This window comes from Caretta caretta, chromosome 10 (genome assembly GCF_965140235.1).
Source record: "Caretta caretta isolate rCarCar2 chromosome 10, rCarCar1.hap1, whole genome shotgun sequence".
Classification (NCBI taxonomy): domain Eukaryota; kingdom Metazoa; phylum Chordata; order Testudines; family Cheloniidae; genus Caretta; species Caretta caretta.
In genome coordinates, this window is record NC_134215.1 from 48,969,897 (window position 1) to 48,986,841 (window position 16,945).

At 48.7% G+C, this 16,945-nt stretch overlaps 1 protein-coding gene across 6 annotated transcripts in view; it reads left to right on the forward strand.

Moving 5' to 3' along the window:
• LINGO1 (leucine rich repeat and Ig domain containing 1) overlaps positions 1 to 16,945 on the forward strand; it is a 467,775-nt gene that overhangs the window by 327,097 nt on the left and 123,733 nt on the right. Inside the window, exon 6 of one of the 6 annotated variants that reach the window (XR_007358812.2) lies at positions 1,438 to 1,458. The exons of the other annotated variants lie outside the window; for them this stretch is intronic. The gene's annotated coding sequence lies outside the window, so the exon portion shown is untranslated. Of the gene's footprint in view, positions 1 to 1,437; positions 1,459 to 16,945 lie in introns of those variants that run through there. 6 annotated transcript variants of the gene reach the window in all.

Consider the following 16,945-nt stretch of genomic DNA (forward strand, 5'->3'; position numbering starts at 1 on the left):
ATTTGCATAGGCAGACTGGCGCAACTCAAACCCAAACCAGGAGGGCACTGGGACGGTGGGTCTGACACCTTTGCAAAATACCTTTGCATCTTCCAGAAAGATGGGAATCTTTAATACCCATCTTGATTTTACTCCTTGCCCCAAACTAAGTATCCCTAGTTGTCTTCTCATAACATTACACTGATCTCTACTGGAGTCACTCCTGATTTACACCCCTGAGAGAAGAATCAGGTTTCCAGCACCATTGATTTGGAAGGAAAGGTATCACCTGTTGAAACTCCCACACCACTTCTGGCAGCTGCTAAGATTTTGGTGGCTTCCCATCCAAGTACTGACTAGGCCCAACTCTGCTTGGCTAAGGTGGTCGGATGAGAGCACAGCCCAAGGGAATAAGGTTGTCATGTCATTGGTGCTATTTAATAAAAACCTTTGTATAATAAACGGGGCTTATATGTATGGAGGTAGGGGTGAAAAAGAGAGCAAATACTACAGGCATAACTGGGCTGTACACATTGCCAAAGAGTTCATGATGCCTAGATACAATGGTGATGGGGAAATTAAAAATGCCTGGATCCATTCAATTAGCGAGTATAAGAAGGAAAGGGAGGTTTTAGTCACTAGCTCATTGTGGTGTTTTTGCATGGTCTCGGTCATGGTACTACTGTGTTAGATTTTTGATCTCTGAATGATATAGCTGAATATGTGAATGAGGACAATATGGTTGTATTGAAATCCTAGAGGAAAAACTCCTTTATGCTCCCCTGCATGTTTGTTTGTGTATGAGGCTGCTTTGTTGGAAGAAACAGAGGAGAGAAACATGGGAGGGTGGGAGTGAGATAGCTTTGAAGCTTACAACGGAATTTCAGGACTGTTATGAACATCTTGTCAGTGGTGAGATAGCGACATTAGAGGCAACTCAGCCAATCATCTGACACATGGTACCTTAGTTCTTGTGCTTGCTGGGATCCTATTGGTTAAATTCCTGGGTTTGGCCTGAATTTTATAGCAAAAAAAAAAAAAAAGTGTGATTTTCCCTGTGACCTTGCAGGCGTGAGATAACGTCTTCTGCCTACATCGGGCCTGGGAAATATGCTTTGCCTCTGTAGCTGGATTGCTGCTTCCTGCCTGTTACATCAAGTTGAGTTTAAGAGTTAAGCTGGCCCTTTCTCATGTGTTGGGAACTTTCCCAAAGAACCGGACTGACCCAGCCACAGAGACACATGGAAGGTTTGCAGCGAGAGGCAAAGTCACCTGAATGGGAGGTTTTCCCATTTCATTAGGAGCTCACTAATAAGGCACGTTTCACAAGTTATGTGCTTCCCCATGAAGCCCCTTTCCCAGTGGAAGAGGAGGCTCTTGCCCAGCCAGAGGTGAAGGTGGGAATTCATCTTCTGGCATGTTTCTGATACAAAACAGCCATTTGATTTAATTTCACAGATGAGATTGGATTTGAGGGGCACAAAATCACGCAGATGTTTGTGTGAAATGTCATGAGAAGACTGTCACTGGATTGGAACGGTTCTGTACTTAGAACAAACCTACCTCTCATCACTGGAAAGATCCCCTGGAAGCTAAAGGAAGGTTGGTCTTATAGCTAAGGCATTATACTTGGAGTCCGAGTTCATTTCCCAGTTCTGCCTCAATCTTCCTGTGTGACCTTGGGTGAGTCACTTAATTTCTGACTCAGTTCCTGTCTGTAAAATAGGGATAATGCTGCTCCCCTGCCTCCAGGGGTGTTCATTAATGTTTAAGGTGTTCTGATACTGGGATAATGCGGGCCATATAAATAATGAAAGTAGATAGACCAGAAGAGAGTGCTGATGAGAAATTCCCTGCCCAGCTCTATGAGATAAACAATCTTCCCACTGTACCAGGGTGAGATCAGTCCTTGATGTTACATGCCATGTTCTATGTCCTGCAATCCTCAGGCACTATGGCACTGTATGTTACTGGTGAATGTCCTGGCTTTCAGTGCAGTCCCAGGGTAGGGGTTGGACACACTGGCTAAGCATTTAGGGGGGTTGGAAGCACAACTCCCATTCACTGTGCATCCAAATGCCAGCCTAAGGAACTCCCACCCTTTAAACAACAACTGAAGTAATAGCTCTCACCTTTGCCAAAGGGAACCCATGTAGAAGACTCTGGGGACAGGCAGAACAGCGGGGCAGAGAGGAGATTTACATCGCATACACAAGTCACCTGGATCAAAGGGACCCCAACGGGCAACATCCAGCAAACAGCATTTAAATACGAGCCCTGGAGCAGGGAAGTGTGCACAAGAGAATAATTTTCTTTCAGGATCAGCCCTTTCATAACCAAATGTGTCAATCTGACATTCAGGAAACTTTATTTAACACTTTTGTATTAGTTTAACAATTTGGCGAATTGCTGCATTTTCTAAATACCGTTTTTATGCACCCAAACTCTGTCTTTGCTCTTTGTTCTTTTAAAATGATTTCATTAGGGTTATTTATTTTCTCTTCTGTCTCTCTGGGAGGATTTGGGGAGCAGGGTGGAGCCCCAGTGAACGTACAGCTGTGAGCATGTGTGCATGTTTGTGGAAATGGGTGGGTGTATGTGGACACAGGTATGTGGGGTTGTATACATGTCCATACCTGTGTATGTATGTGCAGCACCTGAGTTTGATGCAGGTGCATATTAGCATAGGTGCATGACTCTGCGTGTCCCATTTGCACGTGTGCCTGCATATGGGTCTTTGAACACACACGCGTGTAGAGTATGTGTTGGATGTCTTGCTTCTTCAGTGGCGTTAGCCTCATCCATGAAGCACTGTAAGGCCAAGGAAGGTACTTTGGTTCTATGGACTTAGAAAGTCACAGGTCCCCTCATTAGGTCTTTTGTCTCCAAAGACCCATTTGAGCTCTGCAGTATAGTTGGGGTGATGGGAGGGGAACCCAGGAGCACACATATTGGGACAAATCCTCAGCTGGTGTAAACTGACATTGCCCCATTGAGGACAGCTGAGGATCTGCCCCCTGGAGTATCTTTGTGAGGGCAGAACCCTGGTCCAGCCTCGCTGTTTGGCTCTGAATCTGTAAACCTGCTTCTTTACCCATGGAACTGGGAACAATGCACCAGCCTGGGCTTTTCTCTAAGACTTTGGGCTCGGCTCGTGTGGTCAGCAGAAGGGGATAGTTCTGCTTGCTCAGGGGAAGTCCCAAACCATGGTTTCCCCAGGGCTGGGCGTGCCGGCGGTGTCTGTTGTGGAGGGTGCCTTCAGGGTACTGCACGTGAGGGTCTCCGGGGTACGAACCCTGTGCCTGAGCCAGTCGTAAGCAGCCTTAGCCTCCTGAATCTACCTCTTGTCCAGCCATCTCCTCTGGCGGCAGTGCTCAAACCATTGGGAAAGGCCCCTTGATAGTGAAATCTCCAGCTCTCATCAGCAGGCTGGCTGCCTCCTCTCCCATCTGGCATGCCCTTCAGATTGCAGCTGCTTGGGGCTGCTGCATGTGGGGTGGTGGCTTGTAGGACTCGCTCACCCAGCTGCTGAGCCTGTGAATGAGAAGAAAATCGAATGCCCCTGTGAACCTTGTGGCTCTGGCATGTAATGCAGCAGCGTGCTTGCCACCTCCTGGGTGCTGGGGGTACCATACCCAATGGGGTGAGGTGTTGAGCTGGGAAATTTACTGTTAAGGCACAGAACACCAAGGAGATGGGGGCCCGGGAAAATGAGTAGGAGACAGAGGTGGAAAAAGGAGTGGGAGAGGTGGGGACCCTGGGAAATGGGGTGGGAGAAGCACTGGAAATAGCAGGGGGAATGTAGAGACAAATCAGGAGAAGGGGGAGACATGGGGAAGTGGATCTGGGAGCAGGAGGAAATGGAGCTTGGCTTGTTTAGCCCTAGCCACAAGAAGGCTGAGGGGAGATATGAATATAAATCTGTCTATAAATACATCAGAGGGATAAATACCAGGAAGGGAGAGGAGTTATTTAAGTTGAGTGCCAATGTGGACACAAGAACAAATGGATATAAACTGGCTATCAACAAGTTTAGTCTTGAAATTAGAGAAAGGTTTCTAACCATCAGAGGAGTGATGTTCTGAAACAGCCTCCCAAGGGGAGCTGTGGGGGCAAAAAACCGAACTGGCTTCCAGACTGAGCTTGATATGTTAGGGAGGTGATGGTACGACAGACCTACATACAGTGGTGTATAGCTGATCTGCGACTGGTAGTCGCAGTGATGGAATGACCAGTGATGGAATGACCCAATGACCAGCGATGGAATGCTAGATGGGCAGGGATCTGAGTTACTACAGAGAATTCTTTCCCAGGTGTCTGGCTGGTGGGTTTTGTCAACATGCTCAGGGCAATGTTCCCTCTAATTTTTGACAGGCCGTGTGCACAAAAAAATTCTTCTGTGCGAATTTCTGAAGCAGAGTTCAAATTTGTGCGCCATGAGGCAAATCCTCCCAAGTGAGTAAAATGCTTATACATTTAAAAAGTTTTACTTTGCAATTGGTGATAATAATAGTTTTACACCATGTTATTTTATAAATGTCATTTTTAAATACTTAGAAAAAGGACATTTAACCATTCTTCATGGAGCAGAAGTTAGTTTTAAGCAATACACTTTATGATCTTTTTTATAGGACAATCGCGAGCATATATCAAGCACATATTAATCATGATCATTATCAGTCCATAGGCTTCTGCACATTGGTTTCCACTTTCACCTTTCATTCTATACACATGTCCGAAAAGATTTTGATAAACATATAATAAAGACAATTTAATAAGTATGCCATTGTGTCAATTTATATGGGTTTTCAGATAGAGACATCATACGTAAGAAAAGAAAAACAAGAGTTTGTGTTTTAAATTTAAAATTTTCCTTAAAAATATCAATAAATGATTATCAGCCAAGAATAAGATATGTACTGTAATTATAAATGCATTTTAATTTCCTTATTGGTCAAAATGTCAAAGACTGCTAAACTAACCTTACTGTTTTTCCCTGCAATCTTTTTCATTTGCCCATTCAATATAAACTCTGTCCAGATCTATCAGTCCTCCATCCAGCTGGTAACTCTTAATACACACCAGCATGTCCAAATGATCTACTTGTAAACGATTCCGTAGTTTGTTTTTTAGTGAGTTCATTAAGCTAAAGCCACGCTCACAGTCTGCACTTGATGCTAGGAATGTTCCTCCAATATCCATCAGCTTTACAAGATCCTGAAACTGTTCGTTCTGGTGAGCAAATGTCACCATATCTTGGAAACTTAAAACCAATTGGTTTTTGATTCTTTCGGCTACTGCAAACTTGAAGTCATTGTACTGACTGACTATAACAATCTCTTCAGAAAGAAAGTCTTTGTATTTTGAACATAGGGATCTGACAGATGACACTTTAAGAAATCCAATGTCCATACATCGTTCCACATTCTTCCTGTTGAAAACTCTCCCAAAGCTCTGGCATCTCAACAATATACACAAACCACGCCGTTGTCCTCATCATTTGTAAATATTTCACAAAGTTTAACAAGCATTACACTATGTGACTGTGGTGTAACCGTCTCTATAGTCTCATCCAGATTTAAATGAAGTCGGTGTTCTTTTACGCTTTAGACCTCTAGACAGTGACATTTTGGGATTGATTTTTTACCAGATTGGTTTATTTAAAATGAATACTTTTATTATATGGCTACTATTTCAATGCGCTTAACAGCATGACTCGACAAAAGGGCAAACGGGAGATCATTCAGATCAGGATACCAGAAGTTTGTGCATAGCTCTGATCACGTCCATGCATCTGCGGAAAAAAAACACAGGAAAATGGAGATGTGTGGATTCCAACACCCCCAACATGATCAACGTTCCATGTTTGAAATGCTGGCAGGGAGGGGTACGATTCATTGCCCTCCTTCCCCCCCTCAGCTCCCCTCCCGCTAGTAGAATCTGGCTGTGTTGATAGATGGTGGGCAAACAATGTCAAAAGTCGCCCATAAAGGATATTTTACGCCTGGCTCCGATGTAGTATTTTATTTTTTGTGCGCGTGGTGTTTAGGATCTTTGTGTGCGTGCACACGTGCACAGCTTAGAGGGAACAGTGGCTCAGGGTCTAACTGATCACCATATTTGGGGTTGGGAATGAATTTTCCCCCAGGTCAGATTGGCAGAGACCCCCTGGGGGGTTTCACCTTCCTCTGCAGCATGGGGCATGGGTCACTTGCAGGTTTAAACAAGTGTATATGGTGGATTCTCTATAACTTGAAGTCTGCAAATTGTGATTTGAGGACTTCAGTAACTCAGCCAGAGGTTAGGGGTCTATTAGAGGAGGAGCTGAGTGAGGTTCTGTGAACTGCAATGTGCTGGAGGTCAGACTAGATCAGCGGTTCTCAAACTGTGGGTCGGGACCCCAAAGTGAGTCACCATCCCTTTTTAATGAGATCACCAGGGCTGGGTTAGACTTGCTAGGGCCCGGGGCCAAAGCTGAAGCCCGAGCCCCACCGCTCAGCCAATGCCCAAGGGCTTCAGCTGGGGTAGAAGGTCTCAGGTTACAGGCTGAAGCCCTTGGGCTTTGGCTTTGGCCGCCCTGACCAGGGCAGTGGGGCTCTGGCTTTGCTTTGGCCCCTCCCCCAGGGTGGCGGGGCTTGGGCGGGCTCAGGCTTTGGTCCACACTCCTGGGATCGTATAGTAATTTTTGTTGTCAGAAGGGGGTGGCAGTGCAATGAAGTTTGAGAATCCCTGGACTAGATGATCATGATTGTCCCTTCTGGCTTAAATTCTGAGTCTAAGACTGTAACTGCACACCCTGTGTGTGTGACTGTACCTCCACGTACATACCCTGTGGTGTCTTGTTATACTGAGGGGGGTGTGAGAGACTGTAACTGCACACCGTGTGTGCGTGGCTGTACCTACATACCGTGCGTATGTGTGCGTGCATGTGTGTGACTGTGTGTGTGGTGTTATACTGAGGGATGTGTGAGGGGCTGTAACTGTTCTCCCTGTGTGTGTGTGTGTGCGCACATGTCCACATGTGTATTAGAGACTGTAACTGCACACCCTCTGCTGTGGTGTTGCACCATGGGGTGTGTGTAACTGTAACCACACACCCCGTGCATAGTGCTCTTGTAATAACTGGCACATCTGCAGTTCCCTGATGTGTGGAAATGCCGTCATTTTGGTTTGAATGTTTTACCATCTTTAAATATATTTGTTGTCAGTCAGACAACGACAGACAGCTCTGGTTACGAACTCCCAATGCTGAATTATTCCTGTAGGGCCTTGTCAGTCCCCACCTCTGATCTGGGTTAATCAAGGGAGCTGGCAGCTGCTGCATAGCAGCAGGCTTTGATGGGGTTTGATACCACAACTGTTGTCACCCTCTCTCATCTCAGAGGGCTGTAGAGTCTCTGCTACATCCTCTTCTTCTCCCTCCCTTCATGGGATTGATAAATCAGGGCGGAGGGCTTCACAGAAAGATAGGGGCCTTTGTTCTTTGCTCAGACTCCCTGCATCACGCAGAGGAAAGCAGCTTTTCTTCCCTCGGGATTGTCTGTGCTGGACCCGTCCCCTCTCTTCCAGCAGTGGCACCTGCCAAGGTCAGGCCTGATCTGCTTGTTGTAGGAGCATGTTTTAGTTATTCGAGATGCAAGGAGATAATAGCATGAGGATTAGCGCTGGATCTTGGCTGAGATTTCAGCTGGAGCTTGCTGCCAGGCAATGAAACCCCTCCAACTCCACTAACAATGTAGATGGGTGTGCGTGTGGTGTGTATGTATGTGTGTGTAATGGGCAACAGTGGCAGGAACGGATGCAGGGGATCACACCACAGACACATTGCATAACGTTGTCTGCAGTGAGTAATATCTTAGGGCTCTTATCTCTTTCTTACACTTTGCCAGCACTTGCAGAGCTTGTCATGCCAATAAAGCTTCCTTGGATTCAGTTGTGTGTGAGATCAGGAGAGATCTTGGTTGTCTCCAACAGTGTGGGTAACTGCCGCGTTTCTTCGCTTAGGAGCCAGTGCCACCACCATCACGATTAAGGGGGCCTCTCCCACTGGCTTCAGGAGGCCTGGCAGCTCTCCTGAGGCTTTGGCACCATGAATAGTTGTGCTACTGATACGGAGCTAGTCCACCCTTTGTCATTTTATTAATTTCTGGGAGCCAAGGAAGACTCTATCCCAGCAAGCAAAGAGTTAACGCCATTCTACAATGCATCCCCCCGAATCCACAGCTTCTCACAGCATCCATCTACCATATCCAGCTGCCTGCTATGCCCCAAGCCCATGCTGCATGAAACCTCTCCTCCACTGCTGCACGGAGAGCCCTGTCTGGGCCTGCAGTCTTTACACCTCTAACTGCACTCTGTAGTTTTCCCTGCGCTGTACCAATCCATCCTCTCTCAACATGTCATATCTTTCCCTGGCTGCTACCACGCTAAAATACTCTCGGGCCAGCACCTTACTGTGTCGGTACCGAACTGAAGAGCATCCTAACCCATACGGTAGCAAAGCAGTCACCAAACCCAGTAGCATCTTCATTCACGCCTTGCCTCAGCTGTCTCTGACTGCGACTTTGCCCTGTACCCTGGCATGTTTTGAAAAGTAGCTAACCTGCAGCGTAGCACAGCCATTGCCTAACTGCATCCAGCCTGCATCTCACTACCGTGTCTAACACACAAACACCAGCCTGCCGCACAATTTCTCACAGCCTGGGCTCTAACTGCACAGTGCAGCATGGTCTCTTCCATGCTGAACTAAAGGCGAACCTCCATGTGGTTCTATATCATTGCTAGCTGCAATTCCAGAAGCCCCAATCAAGGACCCCATTGCGCTAGAATTAAAAGACGGTCCCTGCCCCAGAGAGCTTGCAGCCCAAGTATGTGATGAGAAACAACCAACAGGCAAGGGAGCCGCACGGTAATGGTGAGGGGATTATGATTAGTCTAAAAAGCAGCAGTCACTTCACCAGCTGCCGAGCCACTGTCATGGCAGAGGTGAGATTCCAGAGGCTAATGTAATGCCTGGTGGATTTTTACAGGGTGCTTCTTCCAATCACGAGGGGTGACAAGGGAGAAGGAATGAATCGGTCTGATGGGCAATAAAGACACATAATAGCAGAGTTTATATCCTGCAGAATTCTTACGCCCATATTCCCAAGGATGGTCCCATTCAGAACCTGACTCAAGCCACACTTTCCCATCGCTGCTGCCATATCACTAACTCCCCCATACAGGTATCCATGGATTCACCCCTTACTAAAGGCCCTTCCCCTCTGACTGCATCTTAGCCCACAGTCACTGTGAATCACCTTTCACAGCCTAGCATGGCATGTTCTGTACGTTCTCTGACTCCGCTTTGAATTGCTGGTTGGTGCCACATCTGACTGCACCAGGGCCCACGGCGTCCTACTCAGTGCTTAATTTGTGCCAGCGCTGAGCCCCGGCACCTCTAGATTTGGCAGTCCATAGGTCCAGTACCTCTGGGCTGGCCGCATCGGTTATAAATGTAAAAAAATTGCTTGAGCCCCAGCACCTCTGTCATTACAAATTAAGCTCTGATCCTACTGCTGATATTATGGCTACCTTTGTTCTCCTCCACATTTTGCTTTGGACTCATGTTAACCTGCCATCCCAGTGTTGTGACTTGTGCACTACACAGTTGCCAACACTAGGGGGAGTTGAGGTGAGGAAAGATGTCAAGAGCTGTTAAAATTTGCGAGTGAGCTTAAATGAGGGATCCATTTTAATTCTCCTGCCTGCCTGCTTCAGTGAAAATACAACGCCGCAACTCAGAATGGCTCATGTCATGTCTGACCACATCCAGCTAATGCACAGGTTGCTGTGGTGTGTGCTGCATCTCTCTGCACCACAACTGTCCTAAGCCAGGACCACAACTTACTGGAGCTGGCCCCCAAACCCACAGCTTGCTTCAATATGATTCATACCTTCCCCCTAACATGCATCTTCTCATGGACTGCACATCTGTGCTTTAAACCACAACTTAGCAAGGCTTGGGCCACATCTAACTGGAGCCTAAACCGCAACGTACCACACTGTCTTCATCACACCTAGCTTGCCCTGTGGCGTGCCCCGGAACATGTCTAATTGCATTCTATCCAGATCTTACCATGCTCTCTACCACAGCTGTCTGCTCCTTCCACTTCATCATGACCTCCACCCCTCTCTCAGTCTAATCTACAGCAAGCCTTGTCCTCTACAGCATGTGACCGTACCCTTGTAGCGATGCCTCCACTCAGGGGTGTGGGAACAATTTGTACAGTGGGGGGTGCTGAGAGCCACTGAACCAAACTGTAAGCCCTGTATCTGATGGAAGCCACTTCAAGCCAGAGGGCATAGGCGCCAACTTTCCCGGGTGCCGGTGGGTGCTCGCACCCCCCCGCCCCTGGCCCCGCCCTGACTCCACCCTTTCCCTGCCCCGCCCCTATTTCAACCCCTTCCTCCCAAAGTCCCCGCCCCAACTCCACCCCCTCCCTGCCCCTTTTGGAGCTCTCCCCAAATCCCCACCCGGGCCCCGCCTCTTTCCTGAGCATGCTGCATTCCCCCTCCTCCCCGCCGCGCAAAACAGCTGTTTCATGGCACAAGTGCTGGGAGCTAGGGGGAAAAAGCGGGCACGCGGTGTGCTCCCGGAGGAGGCGAAGCAGAGGTGAGCTGGAGTGGGGGGCGGGACGGGGCGGGAAGCTGCCGGTGGATGCAGCGCACCCACCAATTTTTCTCCATGGGTGCTGCAGCCCCGGAGTACTCACAGAGTCAGCGCCTATGCCAGAGGGTGCAGCAGCACCCCTAGTTCCAGCCTCTATGTGTCCACTTGGAAAACCCAACACTCCAGTTACAAGCCAGAGGCGTGGCTATATGTGGTCTGAATCAACATTTCATAAACCTCTTTGGATTTTCTCAGACGCAAGTTTCCTTGACCTTTTCCTCTCCTGGTGAATGTTATGGTGGCAACATATTCAAACGGGGACGTTTCCGAAGACACAAAGGGCAGTTAGGGATTCAGATCCCATTAGTGCCTTTGAAAATCTTCCCTACAGGCATCCTCTTCTGCCGCAGAACACAAAGAGTGCATGAATGGTTAGCCCAGAAGTGAGCTCCCATCTGTGCTCGTGAAAGCAAACTAGGTACATCACTAAATACCACTCGCTGCTCTCTGGCCTCCTTAATTCCCCCTCTTCATCCCCCCTCTGTTCTGCAGAGGTTGAGTGTAGGTCACTGGACAAATGCTCCAAAATTAGCACTGTCCTAAAATGCTTAGGTCAGGCAGTAACCGAACTTTTTAACTCTCACTTCAGCCCAGCCTAACCCACAGCAATACGTTTGGATCAGTTTTAGTATTATTATTGCATATTACCATACAGCCTAGTAATGGACCAGAACCCCAGTGTGCTAGGTGTTGTACAAACACCGAACAAAAAAACTGACCTTGCCCCAGAGGCCTGGAGACAGACAACTGTACGGGGGACTACAAGGAAACAATGAGGCAGTATCGGACAGCATACCAAGGCGTGGTTTCTGCACGTCAGTGGCAGAATGATTGTCAAGTGTTTTGTAGGCATCCCAGAAAGGAGAGTTTTAAGGAGGGGTTTGAAGAAGGGGAATGCGTTAGTTCTGCAGATGTTTACAAGGAGTGCCCCCCCCCCCCCCATGTCAGGGGCAGTATGGGAGAAAGCACAACAGGGCTGGATGGAGGCCGGCATCGCGGGCCAATCCGAGGTGAGTGTTGTGATCTCCCTAGTGAATAAGAGGTAGTAGGTGAGGTGGGGGTTGACTGAAGGACCTCGAAAGTGAAGTGTTGGATACAGTAGAGAAGAGGCAGCCCAAGGAAGGATGCAAAGAGAGAGGTGACCTAGTCAAAGTGACAAGCTAGGAGAATGGCCTTTGCAGCAGTGTTCTGAGTGGAGATGAGTGGGGCAAGATAGCACTGGTCAGGGCCAGAGAGAAGGATGTGGCAGGAATCAAGACATGAGAGGATGAGAGCCTGGAGGAGAGTTTGAGCTGGGTAGGGAAGGCCGTATCTTAGAGATGTGATGCAGAAAGCATCGGCAAGATTTAGACACAGACTGGATGTGGGGCCCAGAGAGAGGCCCAAGTTGACACCCAGGTGACAGGCCTGAGTGACAGGTGGGAGGAGGGAGAAGGCTTGGGAGAGAAGAGAAGAGCTCTGTTTCAGCCATGTTGAGGTGACTGCTGGACATCCATGAGGAGGTGTCAGAGACCGGCTGAAATGGACTCTGAGGATGTTTGGATCTCAGGTTCTGGTTTGGGCCTGTCTCTAAAGAATCGCCGCTTTGCATTTTCTGGGCCTGACCAAAGCCTACTGAAGTTAGTGGGAGTCTTTCTATTGGCTTCAGTGATCTTTGAACCAGGCCCATTGACTGACTATGCCTCGTAACACCCCAACTGTAGCCCTATCACCCCCATCTGCATCCTGGTCCCCTGCATCTTACCTGTGCCGATACACTATGACCCCCATGCTGACCACCACACTGACGGCTTACTGCGGCCTCTACTGGCATGGGATGCCTGTTTGCCATGCCGCCGACACCTCGAACAACGTCACAGCCCACAGTTTGCCGCCACCTGTAAGACACCGTAGCCCCCAGCTTGCTGCATCTCATTGCCTGGCTCACATCCAGCTACATCCTCCTAAGCCAGCTTCTGCTCCATGGCACTTCCCCAGAGCCTACAGCCCAGCCTGGGCCCTGATGCATCCCTCACTCCATCCTGTGCACTGTGCATCCCTCTGCTGTTACTCTGCTGTTTTTCTAAGGACACTATAATTATCATCTTCGTTGCCTCATAAGATTATATTGCTACTGTGCTCTTTCTGCTTTAGTGGAGAGACACACACACACACGCCCTCCCTCTGAGGAGCAAGGAGTACCAGTGCCCTTGAAGTGCCTGGTGTCTGATATCTTCATCTTTATTATTTAGAGGCCGTAAAGAGCGGCTCTGCTTGCCTGTTCCTCTGAGGACATGAAATGGAGCTGCTGGGGATGGCTGTGTGACTGGAAACAATCTGGGCAGGGACCCCCAATTACCACCCTGCAGGAAGGGTCATGCTAGTTCAGCCAGCTGCAGGGGGCTGCAAGTTAAAGGGGGTGTTAGCCCACCAGAGACGGGATGAGGTTTACTGAGCATGCTCTAGACTCATGCTCTAGAGAAGAGCCCAGGTTGTTGTGTGCTGAGAGCTCTGTGGAGATGTGGGAGCCCCCAGAGAATCACATCTTACCCCTCCCCCTCATCCTTTACGTTGACACGGGCTGAAGTACATCCCAGGTTTGGCTTCCTTCTCTTTAGGAGGAAATCTCCACCCTGTAAACACCCCCCCTTTCCCAGCACCCCACCTTCAGCAGAGCTAAGTGTCCTGCAGCTGGCATGGCTGAGGGGCAGGAGTGTGGGTGGGTGATAGAATGGCTTTTCCATGTGCTGCCTGTGAGAAGGGACATGTAAATGTTGAATCGCATGTATTACCAGAGCTCCCACTGCTAGGAAACAAGTAGCCTTTCCTTCCCCTCTTTAATTTCCTGCCAGCCCCAGGCAGCTGGCCCAGTGGCGTCTGTTTTCACCTGCCAGAGCCTTTCTCCAAGCGGCTGCCGGCTCCCAAGTGCCAGGCGCTGCCTGCTCCAGTTAGCAGGCTCAGCATGCTCCTTGCTCGCTGTGTGAAGGAGTCACCTCAGAGAGGCAAAGTAGGCTGGGCGTTTGATCCGACCACAGCTGCTTTAGCCACCTCCGGAGACAAGCTGGAGGCCCGCTGCTTGTTTTTCCTTCCTCTTTAAAGTTGACACCATGTCTGTTGGATCCCAAGTTGCTGGGATCTCATCGAATCAAACAGCTGGGACTTGATAGGAGGCTCTTTGCCAAAAGATGTTTGCACAGCATTGGCTAAACTCCGCATCACCCTTATGAATAAAGCGCTGCAGAATCTCCAGTAATGGTCCCAAACACATCCGCCTCCAGAGCTGATACCGCAGGGTTCTGAGCCCTTGTGGTAGAACAATGTCATATTTATTCAAATTCAAGCCGCCCCAGCATCCACTGGACCCAGTGCAACACTTGGGATTGGTTACTAGGGGGGGCTTCCTCTTCATGAATTCTTCCAAAGACCTGGTGAGGAATATGGATGGGATCTTCCCAGGTTGCAATGCCAATATAAGTGAAAGTATAGCACTGGGAGCGATTTGCAGTGCTATGTTTCAGGCTGGTATAAATCGGGTTTATGACAGCAGTGCCTAGGGACCGACCTAGATCGAGGGCCCATTTTGCTAGGCATTGGACACTCTGCTAGCTTTCCCACTCTGACCCTCTCTTGTTTGGCGTCATAACAGCCTGGCTGTAAAAATCTCCACATAACTGTGACTTGTTGCTTAAGGACATAGGCTATGGAGCTGGAGGATGTTGTTTGGTTACATATTTTCCGGTTGGGCTGGCTGGATCTGCCTATGTGTCTGTGCTGCTTAGAAGAGAGAGAGACACAGTGGGCATAGGTGAGATAATACCTTTTATTGGCCCAACTTCTGTTGGTGGAAGGGACAAGCTTTTGAGCTTCCTGGAGCTCTTCTTCAGGTCTGGGGAAGGTAGCCAGAGTGTTAGAGCTAAATATAAGGTGGGGCAGATTGTTAAGCATGAGGAGTTCACACGTGCTCTAGGAGGCCTCTTAAAATGAAGAGGGCAATTAAGGGTTAGCAGACAGCAGCGGTACAAATTGTTGTAATGGGCCATAAAACCAGTGTCTCTGTTAAGTCTATGGTTTTTAGTGTCCATGTGAGCCTGGAACTTAAATTCATAACTCTGCTGGTCACTAAAAACCATGGACTTAACGGAGATGATGGTTTTATGGCTCATTACAACAATGTGTAGCACACCCTACTAACCCTCTTTTGCCGAGCAAATTTAGAGGTGTTAATTGCCTACTTAATTTTAAGTGGTCTCCTACAACATGTGTGCACCTCTCGTGCTTAACAATCTGTCCCACCTGGTATTTCACTCAGACCCTCTGGTTACCTTCCCCAGACCTGAGGGAGAGTTCTTATCCCTTCCACCACCAGAAGTTGGGCCAACAAAAGACGTTCCCTCACCTACCTGGTCTCACTCATATCCTGGGACCAGCCCGGCTACAACACCACTGCAAACTACTTAGAGGATATTAATTGAACTGTACGCAGTTTGTACAGCACCTAGCACAATGGGGTCCTGCTCTACTAGCTGGGGCTCCTAGGCAGTTCCGCACCACAAATATTTAATAAGTCCTCAGTATAGCTGACAGGTCTCATTAGATAATTTCACACCTCCCCTCCCTCTTTCCCCCTCCTTTTTTCCCCCCCATAAGAAAAAGCATGAAGACAAATCACTTGTCTTCAGTTCAGGCTCAGCACCAGGCCCAGTTGTTTGCTCAACTAATGCTGTGCAGCTGACTAGCATGTCAGACTGTAGGCTGCCAATGCACAGCCGGCATGAGGCTGGCAAACTCATTTCACCACAGGCTGGTGCTAACACCACCAAGCTGACGAGCACACTCCTCAGCCCTTGCCATCTCCCTTCTCTCCCACCCCCCCAAATGTCAGCTTACTTTCACTGCACTGGCATTTTAAAATAAGAATAACCGGCTCCAGGGCTCCTTAAACCGTGGAATTAAATATGTGTTTTGGTCCCTAGGCAGAGTCTGACTCCTTGATTCTAAATCTGCTCAGTCAAGCGAAATATTACAGGGGGGAAAGCAATCGATATTTCTCCAGCTGAGCAGAGGAGAGGAAGCTGTGTGTCTGCAGGCATGTGCTGGTGAGGATGGGGGGGTGCAACTGGGGGAGAAAGGGCGTGTGTGAGGTTCTTTATGAATGACTGTGTGCAAGCGTGTGGGAGTGAGACTGGGGGTGGGGATGAGAGATGAGGGCGTGAGGGAGGGAGGATGAGTGGAGAGAGGAATTCTTAATGAATGAATATATAATTCTGAGGCAGTTCAGTGTGGTGTGTGAATGGGGGTAGCGGAGAGGGGTCGTGGGGGCTGCATTTCTCTGAGTGGGGCTAATGGAGATGACCTGGATGGATCTCAGATGTAGTTGTCTCACAATGAAATACTCCTTTTGCTGTTTCATTAGCTGTAGTTTTGGAGCCAACCTTTGGTTTGGAGTTTGCATCTAATGGCCCTGTATTGTTGGGATGTTTGCTTGATTGCTCCCTACTGGTGATCTGACCCGGGCATGAAATACCTGGGGACATCAACTCTCCTGGGAGACCAACCTGAGCTGAATGTGAAAATTCCCCCTTTGCCTTGGCCATGCTTTGCCGCCACCTCATGATAGCCATGCCCCGGGCCCCATTTGGGGAAAAGTCTGACACTCCTGCTTTTGTCCAAAGAGCAGAAAGGGTGGAACTAACTGAGCTGGGCAGGAGGAGGGATTGAGCAGGTAATTTCTTCTGTTTGGAGGACATTTACAAGACAAAGGAGGTGGGAGATCAGTTCCAGATGAGTGAGCTGGTCTGTCAATGAATGCAGGCTTGTTAATGCAGGTTAGTATGGGCAGCCGGCAGGAATTATCTCATTTGACTAGACCAGGCTTTCAGCTCTTCTGGGTTTCTGGATAACAGGATTTTTCCTAGCCTGGCCATGTGAGTCTATGCATGATAGTAAGGGGTTGTATGGCAGGCGGGGGATTTTAGTGAGTCGAGTGAGTGTATATACCTGCAGGATAGATGTGTGGTAATGTAGGTGTGTATCTGAGGTGTTAAGCATATTACAGAGACACGGTGGGTGAAATGAGGCTATGTCTACACTACAGCTTATGTTGGCATAACTTATGTTGCTCAGGGGTGTGAATAACCCCCCTGAGTGACATACATTACACCAACGTAAGCACTATGTCAGCAGACGGCAGGAGAGCTGGAGTAGTTAAACCAGCAGGAGAGCTCTCTCCCATCAGCTTAGAGAGGCTACATCAGAGAGGTTACAGCGGCACAGCTG